The 12,243-nt window shown below is 42.7% G+C and overlaps 1 protein-coding gene across 12 annotated transcripts in view; it reads left to right on the top strand.

Annotated features, from left to right (window-relative positions):
* TANC1 (tetratricopeptide repeat, ankyrin repeat and coiled-coil containing 1) overlaps positions 1–12,243 on the top strand; it is a 239,983-nt gene that overhangs the window by 95,329 nt on the left and 132,411 nt on the right. The window lies entirely within an intron of this gene.

The following is a 12,243-nucleotide window of genomic DNA, read 5'->3' as shown; positions in this document are numbered from 1 at the left end:
CACATTCCATTTTATAGTCGAGAAATCATGATTAGAGTGGAATGTGAATATGGTTAGCTGTGGTGAGACAATATTGACATTGTTGCTAAGATATTGTACCAGACATGTCATTGAGGCTGCTTTTTTTCCAAAACTGAGTGATGCTCCCCCCCCCCCCCCCAACACCCCCCCTCCCCTGCCCCAATTTGTGGTGCTGGTGGTGCTGGTGAAGCAGGAATATAGCAAATAAAATAACAGATGCAGAAAATGTCTTCTCATTCTCCCACTCCCTGCCCTGCAGTACAGGCCTGAAAAGGATCTTGTTAAACAGCCACATGTACACAATTGATTTAGTCTGCTTTTTTCTAGGATGTGTGCTGAATTGGTTACATTGCATTTTTAACGTGTTTTTGTAGGGAAGAAACTTTCAGGGCTGCCTAGAAACTTGGAGGCATTTCCCCCCAAATGTTTATAGATCCCGTTTTCCTTGTAAGGAGTTGAAATGAGATAAATGGTGGCAGCTCCCTCTTCTCCTTCCTTTCTCTTGTAACAAGGCCTGTTGGCAGGAGTATTGCTGATGGGCCTGCCAGGGTTTGGATTTGAGTAGTCAGTGAGGGGGTGGTGTGCTGGTTATGGTATTGTTCTAAAAGTCTTTTTCCCTCCACTTACTTTTCCACCCCCAAAATGTCATCGTGTCCAATATGACAGAATGTTCCTGGTGATTATCGTTCAGGGAAACATGACTTGCTAAATTATCTGTGGATGACAGTCAGAATTTCTTAAGCACTGAAAAGCATTCCATGCTTGGTACACACCTTGGCTAGGAGATCCATGGTGTACACAGAAGCAGGCCAGTGTAAAGCCATGATGCAGAACTCTGTGGGTCAGACTGCCTGGGTTCAAATCCACATGTACCACTTACAGGCTGTGGGGCCCTAGGTAGCTCACTTAGTAGGCTCCCTAAGCAATAGTTTTCTCAGCTATAGCCCAGGAGCAATGCCACCAAATGGAATAGGATGAATAAATAAGCTAATGTGTATACAGTGCTTAGCAAGATGTCTGGTACACAAAGTAAGGCCTTTACTGCTAACTTAATCACCCTCATTATTATTAGGACAGTTACATTTGATGAACATGTATATCTAGTTAGAGCAGAGAACTCTCTGTAAATCCTGATGTGTTACTTGGGTACTTCCTGCAATGTGAAATTCCAGGGTAAGTGAGCTCCAGCAGTCATAGTGGGGCTAAGCATGTAATTGGGATGGAGAATAGCTTGAGGAGTTGGATATTCAATGGGTAGCTGCAGTCCTCAGGGCTGCCTCCTTGCAGTTCCAAGGCACCATTCACATAGATGTGAGACATGCAGCACAGTGATCCTACTGTCATTCTTCCTCACATCACACTCAAGACCTACAGAAAAAGTGGAGTTTTCTATGTTATAAGAAGTCATATTCAGGATATTGTTTTTGAGAAAGTTTAATGTTAAGAGAAGTTTGGTTGGAGATTGGAAGTTGTAAGCAGAGAAATCAGAGTGTAGACAGAGCTGGGGCAGTGAGGTTCTATTAAGTACTTCGAAGTATATAGAACAAGGAACTGGATCTTGGACTGCACAATGACCATAGAATACAGCCAGAACAGACCTTCCCTGTGAGATCAACCAATAAGGAAGACTTTTTGATGTCTGTAAGACTTGGGGAAAAGAGGACCATAGACAGTTTAAGCTCCATGGACAAGGGCAAGTCTGAGCCAGGTGGTTGAGTAGGCATAGTTGGAGGTGCATAGATAAGGGAAAAGTGAGTCTCTGTTCCTGGGGAAGGGTATTCATAAGAGCAATAACTTGGCAGGTATCCAGCAGGGGCTTACTGGGAAACCTCCAGAAGTAGAAAGAGATAGGTACAAATTTATGTTTCAAATAAATGTTTGATGGAAAATAAATTGTGTTTTCTTTTTTTAAAAAATCTTTTTTAATGTTTATTTATTTTTTTTTTTTTTAAATTTTTTTTTCAACGTTTTTTATTTATTTTTGGGACAGAGAGAGACAGAGCATGAACGGGGGAGGGGCAGAGAGAGAGGGAGACACAGAATCGGAAACAGGCTCCAGGCTCCGAGCCATCAGCCCAGAGCCTGACGCGGGGCTCGAACTCACGGACCGCGAGATCGTGACCTGGCTGAAGTCGGACGCTTAACCGACTGCGCCACCCAGGCGCCCCTTAATGTTTATTTTTGAGAGAGAGAGAGCATAGGGCAGGGCAGAGAGAGAGGGAGACACAGAATCTGAAGCAGGCTCCACAGACTCCAAGCTGTCAGCACAGAGCCTGATGTGGGGCTCGAACCCGCAGACCGTGAGATCATGACCTGGGCTGAAGTCAGATAGTCCATTGACTGAGCCACCCAGGAGCCCCAAGTGTGTTTTCTTATAAAACATTCTCATTATAAAAATGTCAGAAGATATGTCAAACGAGAAATGTAAAAGGGAAAAACCATTGCTGCTTCCACCCCCTTAAGAATAACCATCAACATTTTATCAAACCTTTTTCTGGCTTTTGGTTGTGCATATTCTTTTCCCATTGGTATACAGCATATACAAAATTGTGTATACTGGCTTAAATGTTGCTCCCTTTGTTTTTTTTTTTTAAAAAGTTGATCATATGGTAAACTCAAATCTTTCTTTTTCGTAATTTCAGTTCCTTGGCAATGAAAATGGTTGTTGTGGTGTTCTGCACTCCTCTGCTTGTTTAGGAAATGGTGGGGCGGTGGTGTGGGAGAGCTCTCTCTGCCCAGTGTCACAACCATGCAAAAAATGTTAGCCATTGTTAGCAAGTTCTGGCACAGGGCATTATTGTTCTAAGAGCTTGCCAGATAAGGTAAGAGATTGTTTCTGCACTAAGGGGTGAAGGATATGGTTCAAAAACCACATTTCCTGAATGAGCAGGGACTGGAAGCAGAAGAGGGAGACAGCTGAATGAGGTGTTTGGAGGCTGGGCTTGGGCTAGAGTTTATTGCCTTTTTTTCTTTTCTTTTCTTTTCTTTTCTTTTCTTTTCTTTTCTTTTCTTTCCTTTTTTCTTGTCTTGTCTTGTCTTTTTTTTTTTTTTTTTTTTTTTTTAATGATGATGTCCTCAGTATTGAGTAGTTAATTTTGGTTCTTAAGTAACTTTTTTTCTTAAGAAGGATAAATGGGCTGGGCATTTTCTGAGCCTTTGAGTTTCTGATAATTTTTTTTTTCTGGTTGATACTGTACTTAATGGAAAACTTGGTATAGTTTTATAAGGTTTGGTCTTGCTATTCCCTCCCTCAAATTCTGTGGGTGTTGCTTTTGACTTCTGTTTTTTTGGTATTGGTTGGAGAGGAGAAGTGTTGTGGGTTGAATTCTGTCCCCGCCAAAAGATGTTGAGGTTCTAACCCTCAATACCTGTGAAGGTGACCTTATTTGGAAGTAGGGTCTTTGTAGACATAATTGAGGTAAAATGAGATTATATAGGACTAGGGTAGGCCCTAATTTACTATGACTGTCCTTAGAAGAAAAGAAGCACAGACATAGGGGAGGAGGCCATGTGATGACACAGGCAGAGATTGATGTGTCTATAAGCTAAAGATAACAAGCAACACCGGAAACCAAGAAAGGCTTGGACTAGATTCTCCCCTAGAGCATTCAGAGAGAGCCTGGCTCTGCCCAACACCCTTAAATTGTAGACTTGAAGCCTTCAATTTCTGTTTAAGCTACCCAGTTTATGGTACTCTGTTACAGCAGCCTGAGAAACTAAGATAAGCAGTCTGAGGGGAGTTGGGTTCTGGTTCCTTTGAAAGTCTCTGTGGTTTTGTAGCCCATTAAACTTTTTTTTTTTTTTTTTTTTTTTTTTTTACTTTTTCCTTTTCTTTCTTTCTTTCTTTCTTTCTTTCTTTCTTTCTTTCTTTCTTTTTTTTTTTTCCTATATCCTTACCTGGATATTTGTGATAAAGAAAAAATTATCAGCTTAGTTTTGCCAAGGTGAGTCAAGGTGCAGTCCCTTCAGGGAAACAACCTGGGGTATGGTGGGTTCTTTTTATCTGCATACTTTAATTCAGAAAAGATATTTTTTAAATGTTTGTTTATTTTTGAGAGAGAAAGAGAGAGCGTGTGTGTGTGCACACAAGCAGGGGAGGGGCGGAGAGAGAGGGGGACAGAGGATTTGAAGCCGTCTCTGTCCTGACAACAGAAAGCCCTATGCAGGGCTTGAACTCAAGAACTATGAAATCATGACCTGAGCCAAAGTCAGATGCTTAACTGACTGAGCCTGCCAGGTACCCTGTTGGGTTTGTTTCCTTTTTTTCTAAAGTGTATTTATTTATTTTGAGAAAGAGAAAGAGAGAACACATGAGCAGAGAGGGGCAGAGAGAGGGAGAGAGAAGCCCAAGCAGGTTCTGTACTAGCAGCATGAAACCCCGTGTAGGGCTCGAACTCACAAACTGTGAGCTCATGAGCTGAGCTGAAATTAAGAGTTGGATGCTTAACTCACTGAGCCACCCAGGTGCCCCAAGATTTGTTTGTTTTTAGTTTTTAAAATATCATGTCCTCATTTCATCTCAAAAACACCTTTTGTTTTTCATATCTATAATCTTTACTCACATCATTAAAATGTTTGCCCTTCTCCTCTGATTCTGGGGAGACTTCCTCAAGCTTGTTCTTTATCACCGAGTGGATTTTCTATAGTGTTAATTTTATTCTTTATGCCTGAAATGTGGATCGAAATCTGGTTACTGCTTTTTAAATTTCCTTGCTTGTCTTCCCTTATTTTTAGTGTGAATCTAGTGTATAGATAAAATAATCAAAATAACACAGCATATGAAGGGTATAGAGGCCATATTATCCTGTATTCTACTGAGGGTGCCATGCAATTCACTGAATTTTTTTTCTCTGTCTTTTTTTTTTTTTTTTTTGAGTGTTCAAGAAGATACTCTTTTCCTTTCTCTCATAAGCTATATGTTTGCTCATTCTGCTATCATTTATTATTTTGGGGGTGTTTGTAGGGGAGGCTTTTCATCAAAGAGAAAAGGTATAGTCAGCCCTGTTTTTTTTTGTTGTTGTTGTTGTTGATTTTGATTTGTTTGTTTTGTTTTTGAGAAAGAGAGAGACATAGAGTACGAACTGGGGAGGGGCAGAGAGAGACACACACAGAATATGAAGCAGGCTCCAGGCTCTGAGCTGTCAGCACATAGCCCGACGCAGGACTCAAACTCATGAACGGTGAGATCATGACCTGAGCCAAAGTCAGACTCCTAACCAACGGAGCTACTCGGGTGCCCCTAGTCAGCCCTGTTTTACCTACATGGATTGATCTGTTGGTTCCTGTTGGTAGGTGTGGGGGAAAGACAGGAGCAGATGCCCAGGAAAGGGCCTGGATAGCTCTCTGACCTGGTGGACTAAGTGTGCTTAGGCCCCTGGTTGTTTCAATAACAACAAAAGATGCCCTGTTACTATCCTTACATTATTGGAAGTTCTTTCCTTTTCTGACACTCCCTTATCTTTCCATATGCTTTTTGCATTTATGAGCTTGCCTCTTACTTTGTAGTTACAAGTATTTTATCAGGGTCTTGGGAGATGTTTTAAGTGAAACAGGAATTACCACCTTTAGCCTACCATCACCCCACCCCCTGTACTATGGGCTGTCCCCCCTCTTCCTTGTACTTCCATAGTCCTTGGTCCTGCCTGTTTCATTCCTAGCCCTTTCAGCCTCTGCTTCCTCCCCATCCCCTCTACCCCCCTGCCAAGCCTGTCTCTCTTCCTGCCCTCTTCCTGGCAGACCTCTGGATTATCCTGTGTGTGCTGCAACCACCACACACACTCCACCACCAGCAGCAGAGATGCCCAGGACCTGGAAGAGAGCCGGAATGCAGGGTGGGCAGAAAAGAAATGAAATGTGTGCCTACACAGAGCCCATCGATGATGGGAGCACGTGTGTTCTGTGCTACCGAGAATCTGACCTTCTTCAGAGCAGGGTCCTGTACCGCGTCCACTTCGGTCAGTAGAACATAAGCTCCTCTAGTGGTCAGCCCCAAACACGGTCACTTTGGATGATCTTTGTGGAACAGATCTTCATTTCATCCACTTGCCAGGTCAGGCCATGGTGGGTGGCCCATTTAGACTTAAGATCTTCATGTCCATACAAGGCTCAATTCTAGGGGATGCAAATATAAAATATTTACAGGAAACATATGCACATAAAATGTAAACCATATAAAAGTATACACCTCTCATCCATGCTCCCAACTGGTCATTTCCCTTTCCCAGAGTCGGCCACTGCTGCTGGTTCCTGTGTGTCCTTCTAGAGACCCCACACATGTACAACTGTGTATGTTTACACAGATTTATATACATAAGTTTATAGTGTATATATAGATGTGTATACAGATAGGCACACATATACACATACACACACACACTCAAGGAATGTACATTGTGTTACAATCATCTGTATGGTGTTCTCCAATTTCTTTCCCTTTTCATCTCTCCCACCTCTGTCTTGGAATAGGAGCATAAACATTTTGGATCTCTTTGACCACCTTCCTGCCTCAGTGGTTCTCAATCCTGGCTGCACCTGAGAATCACTTGGGGGAGACCTGTCAGTGCCTGAACCATACCCCAGACTAGTTACAACAGCCTCGCTGGGAAGGGCTCAGGTTTCCCTGTGTGCAGGGATTGGGCACTACAGCTTTAGTCGTGTGCAGGAGCAGCAGGCCCAGTGGACTCAGGGACCCGAGTACTGAGTGTACCTGACAAGGAAATACAGAATAACGGATTCCATGTAGATTGAGGATGAATCCTACCAGGCTGCTTTGACCACAGCCAGCCCACTGCTTTCTTCTTCCTCTGGGCCGGATAGAGTGGCCACATTCTTGGTTCGATGAGGCGAGAATGACACTCAGCACATCCACCCTGGGCAGAGAGAGCAGGGCCAAATGCTGCAAGAGTTAAATGAATTTACAGTGCAAAGGGAAAGGAGAAGAAACTATTTAAGGTGCTTGGTTACTAAACATCTAACTCAGATCCACTTTGCTTGCGTGGTGACAGCATAAGGTGTGACTGACTGAAAGAAAATTAATGATCTGAGCCCGGGTGCCTCCCAAATGGAATGGTCCAGGAGTGCTGTGGAGCTAATTAACCAGCCTGCACGAAAAGTGAAAATAGATGAGGGAACAGGTTTCTTTTCACAGTGGCCTGGTACTGTGCATAGACCTACATATACTATTTTTGGCATTCCCTATTAAGTATTCAAAATGACGTAATGTTGAAAGGCATAGCTCAGTACCCTTTTTTCAGGGTAGTGGAATAGATTCTGGACTGGACTGCCTGGATTCAGAGTCAGCCCTGCCATTGGTCGGTGTCCTTGGGCGAGATGCTGGGTACTTTCTGTGTGGTAGACTCCTTGTCAGAGGAGTATTAAAAACAACACCCACTTCATGAGGTCGTTGTGAGGATATGAGATAATGGGTATAAAGTGTCTCCAACGAACCCTGTCCTAACACATAGTACGTCAAAGAAGGCACTTACTGTGTTGAAATACACCCCTCTAGGGCTTGGGGGTGGAATTTTTCTGAGGTCTTGTATTCTTTAAGCTTAGAAACTCTTGCCTGGTGGACCTGCCTTAAAGGAGAATTTTGACAATAAGAGAGGAAATGCCAGTCTCTTTCCTCATCGTCTGTGTCAGGGTAAAGTATGTCTGGTTCTGTAACCACTGAGTATTGAGAATAAAACTGTGAGGATAGTATTTACTGATCTCCATGTAGAATCTGCTTCGTGGATTTTTGAAGACAAAAGGATAAACTTGTCCTGTTGACCAGGTTTTTCTGTACTGGGGAGTGGGGGTGGAAGTTAGCTGCTTTGTTGCCTCCTAACAGTATTGTTTGAGTCTTAGTCACGACTCTGTGAATAATGTTCTGGAAAATTGCTTTCTTGGATACATTTATCTTGACTCTCTTTTTGAAAATGTACATTAACAATCAGTAGCTTTGGCTGGTTACTTGGGGAGATCCTATAAGACATAAAACAGTTTAAAATGCTTTCGGTTGCAGAGGGAGCCTTCCAAAGGCTCCCAAAATGATACTTGGATCTTGTGGGAGGAAATCTTCCAATTTTCTAGGTTTCTGTAAATATATATGAGTTATGTGGTTATAAAACCTTATGATGGAAAATATGTTTAAGAAACATTAATGCACTCCCAGGCGGGGACTGCACAAAAGATGCCCTAACACATTTAATGCCCTAGTTAAATGTACTGCACAAGTCCCGTTTTCTGGAACTGGATAAACAGAACATTCTTTCTTTCTATTCTGAGCTTCCACCCTCCCCCCTCCACCTGACCCTCCCCACCCCCCCACCTAGTGATTTCAATGGCACAATAAATGGAAATCTTATTTCCTGCATCTGCAGACCTATTTACCTGAATGTTTGAGCTCACCCTTGCCTTTCTCAGGTCTGCTCTTTCTGAAATGCGATTTTGCTTTCATCTCCCTGGCTTCTTTGCCCTCGTTTTTTAAGCCTTCTCTAATCCTGCACTCCATTTACTTTAATCTGTAATGTTGGACATTGCCATTCTGCATAGACACCTTTAAACATTCATCATCTCCCAGATTTGCATTTTCTTCCATTATGAACTTAAATCCCTTTTCACAGTCTATAACAGTAGAAAAAAAATTTTAAATAAAGAAGTGTTATCAAAAGCCATTTCTGCCAATTTAAAATGCCTTATTGGATGGCTTTATCCCCTTTGATAATTCTATTATCTTGGCAAACTATGACTGGGACTTATAGTTCCTTTGTGTCATACATATGTGCGTATGTACATATTTAGTTATATGTATTACAAATGGGAAGAACCTTATGCCCCCATGCCATTTATGGTCTTTTATTTTTGGAATTCAAAGAAGTGGTGATTTTAAAAGTATGTGTGGGTTTGTGGTGCGTGTGTGTGTGCATGCGTGTGATGGAGGCTGTATGTGACCTGCAAAGCCTAAACTTTAAAAGCAAAACTGTGCTGACCCTTTACAGACTTGTTACTTAAAAATATGTCTGTTTTGGGTACCTCCATTTTTTTTTTTCAAAGTACAGGTCTTTTTTCTTCTTTGTTTGTTTATTTTTGAGAGAGAGACCAAGCAAGAGCAGGCGAAGGGCAGAGAGAGAGGGGGACAGAATCCAAAGCAGACTCCAGGCTCTGAGCTGTCAGCACAGAGCCCAACATGGGGCTCAAACTCACAATTGTGAGATTATGACCTGAACCGAAGTCAGGTGCTCAGCCGACTGAGCCATCTGGGCACCCCTCAGACGTGTGGGGTAGTGTGTTAGAGCCTGAGCTGGCCAGTTTTAGGAATTGGGAGAGAAGGTCATTCTAGGTGTTTGACCCCTGCTCGTCAATTTCAACCCCTATGTCCCATTGTTTTCTGTCTGTGAAACAATGTGATTGAATTAGATACTCTCCGAGATTAAAAGCATGGTGGGGTGGATGCATGTATCTGTGGTGTATGAATGTTTCATGGGAAACACCTGCCAGTGGAACAGGAGGGGACCTGATAGATCATTGGTGGTTGATAACATGGTCATCCTACCTAGCCTGGCATTTCTGGAGTAGCAGGAATGGTGATCAAAGTGTATCTTATCACTTAATTGAGGTGGGAATAAAATAGGTCACAGTTCAAAGGACACCAACTATTTGGAGCTAAAGGAAATGTGTCCACAGTGCTGGTTATTGCAGTGAAATGTTTTTAATTCCTCTTAAAACCTCTTTAAGCATCTGCTGTGGAATGTTAAATCAACCAGAGAATTTCTGGTGTCCTGTTGCCCAGAACCAGTATTGTATAATTCTTGTGGATACCCTTAGGAGATTTTCACTTTCTGCCCCTGGCGTTGTCTGCATCCTTGTGATGCTCTCGGATTTACTTTGACCTGAACCCCTTTGCCTACATGTAGTTAAAGCACCAGGCTCCGGAATGCTGCCTCCAGCTTCTAAGCTGCTGAATCACCCCACTTGTTTCATGCTGCCTGTTCATACATAAAATTTCTCTTCCTGCTTTGTGCCTTTCTAATAAAAGGAAACTGGAAGTTAGGGGTCTTTGTGTCTGAAGGACAAACCAACAGAAAATGTTTGGGAATGATAATATAGTAAGATGTTCAAGTAATCCTGAAATAGAAACCCTTCCTTCCCGAGCCCCATCTCCGAGTCCCTTTTTATTGCAGACCACATAAAACCAGAGTGTCAGAGTGCAGCTGCTCAGAAGGCTGAAGGTCCTCATGGTTACAGCCTGCTTTGGAAACTCATCCCCACCATACTTGGAGTTAATGAAAATATTTGCTTTGCTTGATATAAACAAAGTTTATGGGCACATTTTATAATTAGGAAACCCTTTAATTTTCTTTTATCCTTAACTCCCCTCTTTTGTTTGTATCATTGGAGAATATGAAGTATTTAAGAAAATAAACCCTTTCTCAGTAAGGAGCTTATTTTTTATTTCTGGTGTTGTTAGATGCCTTTCTCCCTAATATTGTGTCCCCATCCAAATTAAGGGACTTGAAGTCTGGTTTGGGTTTTGTTTTGTTTTGTTTATTGTAAAGGTTAGAAATATTTCTGTATGAGTAGGGAAGACCATACCTTGTCACAGTGCCTGCTCCTATCCGGCCAGTCTAGACATTGGACTACCAGCTTGGTGATTGGGATGGTGTAAGCGCCAGCCACAGGGCAATGCAGCTCTTTTCAAACCACATGGACAACCTCTTCAAGGTCCCCTGCACATCCTGTGCATGTACCCCTTGGGGCTGTGGCCTCAGCGCTTTCCAAGTTCTACCTCTCCTAGTTTTGTTGCCAAATAGCCAGGAGTCAGGTGACCAGGCACCGTTCTTGTAGGCATAGCACCTGCTTGCATTCCCTAGATGAGACCAATGTGGTGGTGGGGACTGGTCATGAGCACCAGATATAGGACCGGAGAAAACAGCTCTCTTTTCCTCTATCTTCTCAAATCTCCTTAGTCGGGGAGGCACTTAGCCCCAGTGGGCACTGGCATTGCAGTATACCCCCAGCTCTGCCTTAAGATCTCTTTCATTGACAGATAGTCAAAGGAGAGGCACCTGGGAAACTTCATGTCCTGGCTCAAGACCTCAAGGACAAGTGGTTTCAGAAAGATTTCTGGCTTTATCCACAGTGGTGTAAGAGTGGCTCCTGGGTCCTGGGAATTGGTGGTACCTCATGGTACACATCATAAAGCAGGGTGAACGAGGGTTATAGGAGGACCAGAGTGGGTGACTTCGCTGTTCACATAGATTTAGGATGTAAAGATTTCCACTAATTCCTTCTTGCTTCCTTCCCTCAGGGACAGAACATTTGTGTGAATGCTCCTTTTTTTGAAAATTCTGGTGAAGGTTTCCTGGTAATTGTTTTCTTCTTCAAATACCAGTCACTTGGGAAACTCAAGATTTATCACTAAATGTCCAAGTTTGTTAAAATCCTTCAAGCATAGCTGGCCCGGGTGTGACTAAAATTACCTTTCTGATGTTGCCAACTTATCCATTGTGGGACCCACGGCTTTTCTGTTCACAGATCTACTGGTTTTGAGCTGCCTTTGAGGATCAAGCATGAGCCTGTCTGCCAGTTTTAACCCCCACCCCCCAAACTCCCAGTGTGTGGAGGGGGTGACTACATATTTCACCGTGCCTCCTAACATGAAAAACAAGCACAGCGATGCAATTTGAACTTGATGGTTTGGATCACATCCCTTTTGAGTCTTGTGCACAAAGATCTACACAAGTTGAGTTCTGATTCAAATCCAGGCCTTGAGTTTTCAGAGTCAGGAAGGCCTGATAAGGACCATTTGGGTAGTATTTATCAGAGAGACTAGTTTGCTTATGGAAAACTTTCTATATCTTTCCAGTTCTGTATATAAATTAGAGCTTGTAGATGTTTTAATCATCAGGGTAATGATTTACCTTCCCTCTTTACCTGTCCTCAGTTGCTTCATAGTACACACTAGAGGGGGGGAAGTAATGGGTAGGGGAGGAACAATAAGAGGAGAGCTTGTTATCGGAATACTTGAGGACCAGCTGTATCTTTTTCAGAGAGGCTAATCCTCACCACCATACTCCCTTCCTTTTGTACTCTCTATATTGTAATTGCATCCTCTGTATTTTGTTGTTGGATCTGCTTACCCTAGAATATCTGATTTCATAATAGTAAGCTTGTTTATTCTTAAGCTGAATACCAAGAAGAACCAGCTTCATCAGTAAGCCATATTTCTAGTCTCATGAC

The sequence above is a fragment of the Panthera onca genome, chromosome C1, assembly GCF_046562875.1.
Source record: "Panthera onca isolate mPanOnc1 chromosome C1, mPanOnc1 haplotype 2, whole genome shotgun sequence".
In the NCBI taxonomy this organism is placed as follows: Eukaryota; Metazoa; Chordata; class Mammalia; order Carnivora; family Felidae; genus Panthera; species Panthera onca.
Note: the sequence above shows the minus strand (reverse complement) of the source record. Positions and strands in the feature narration are given on the sequence as shown.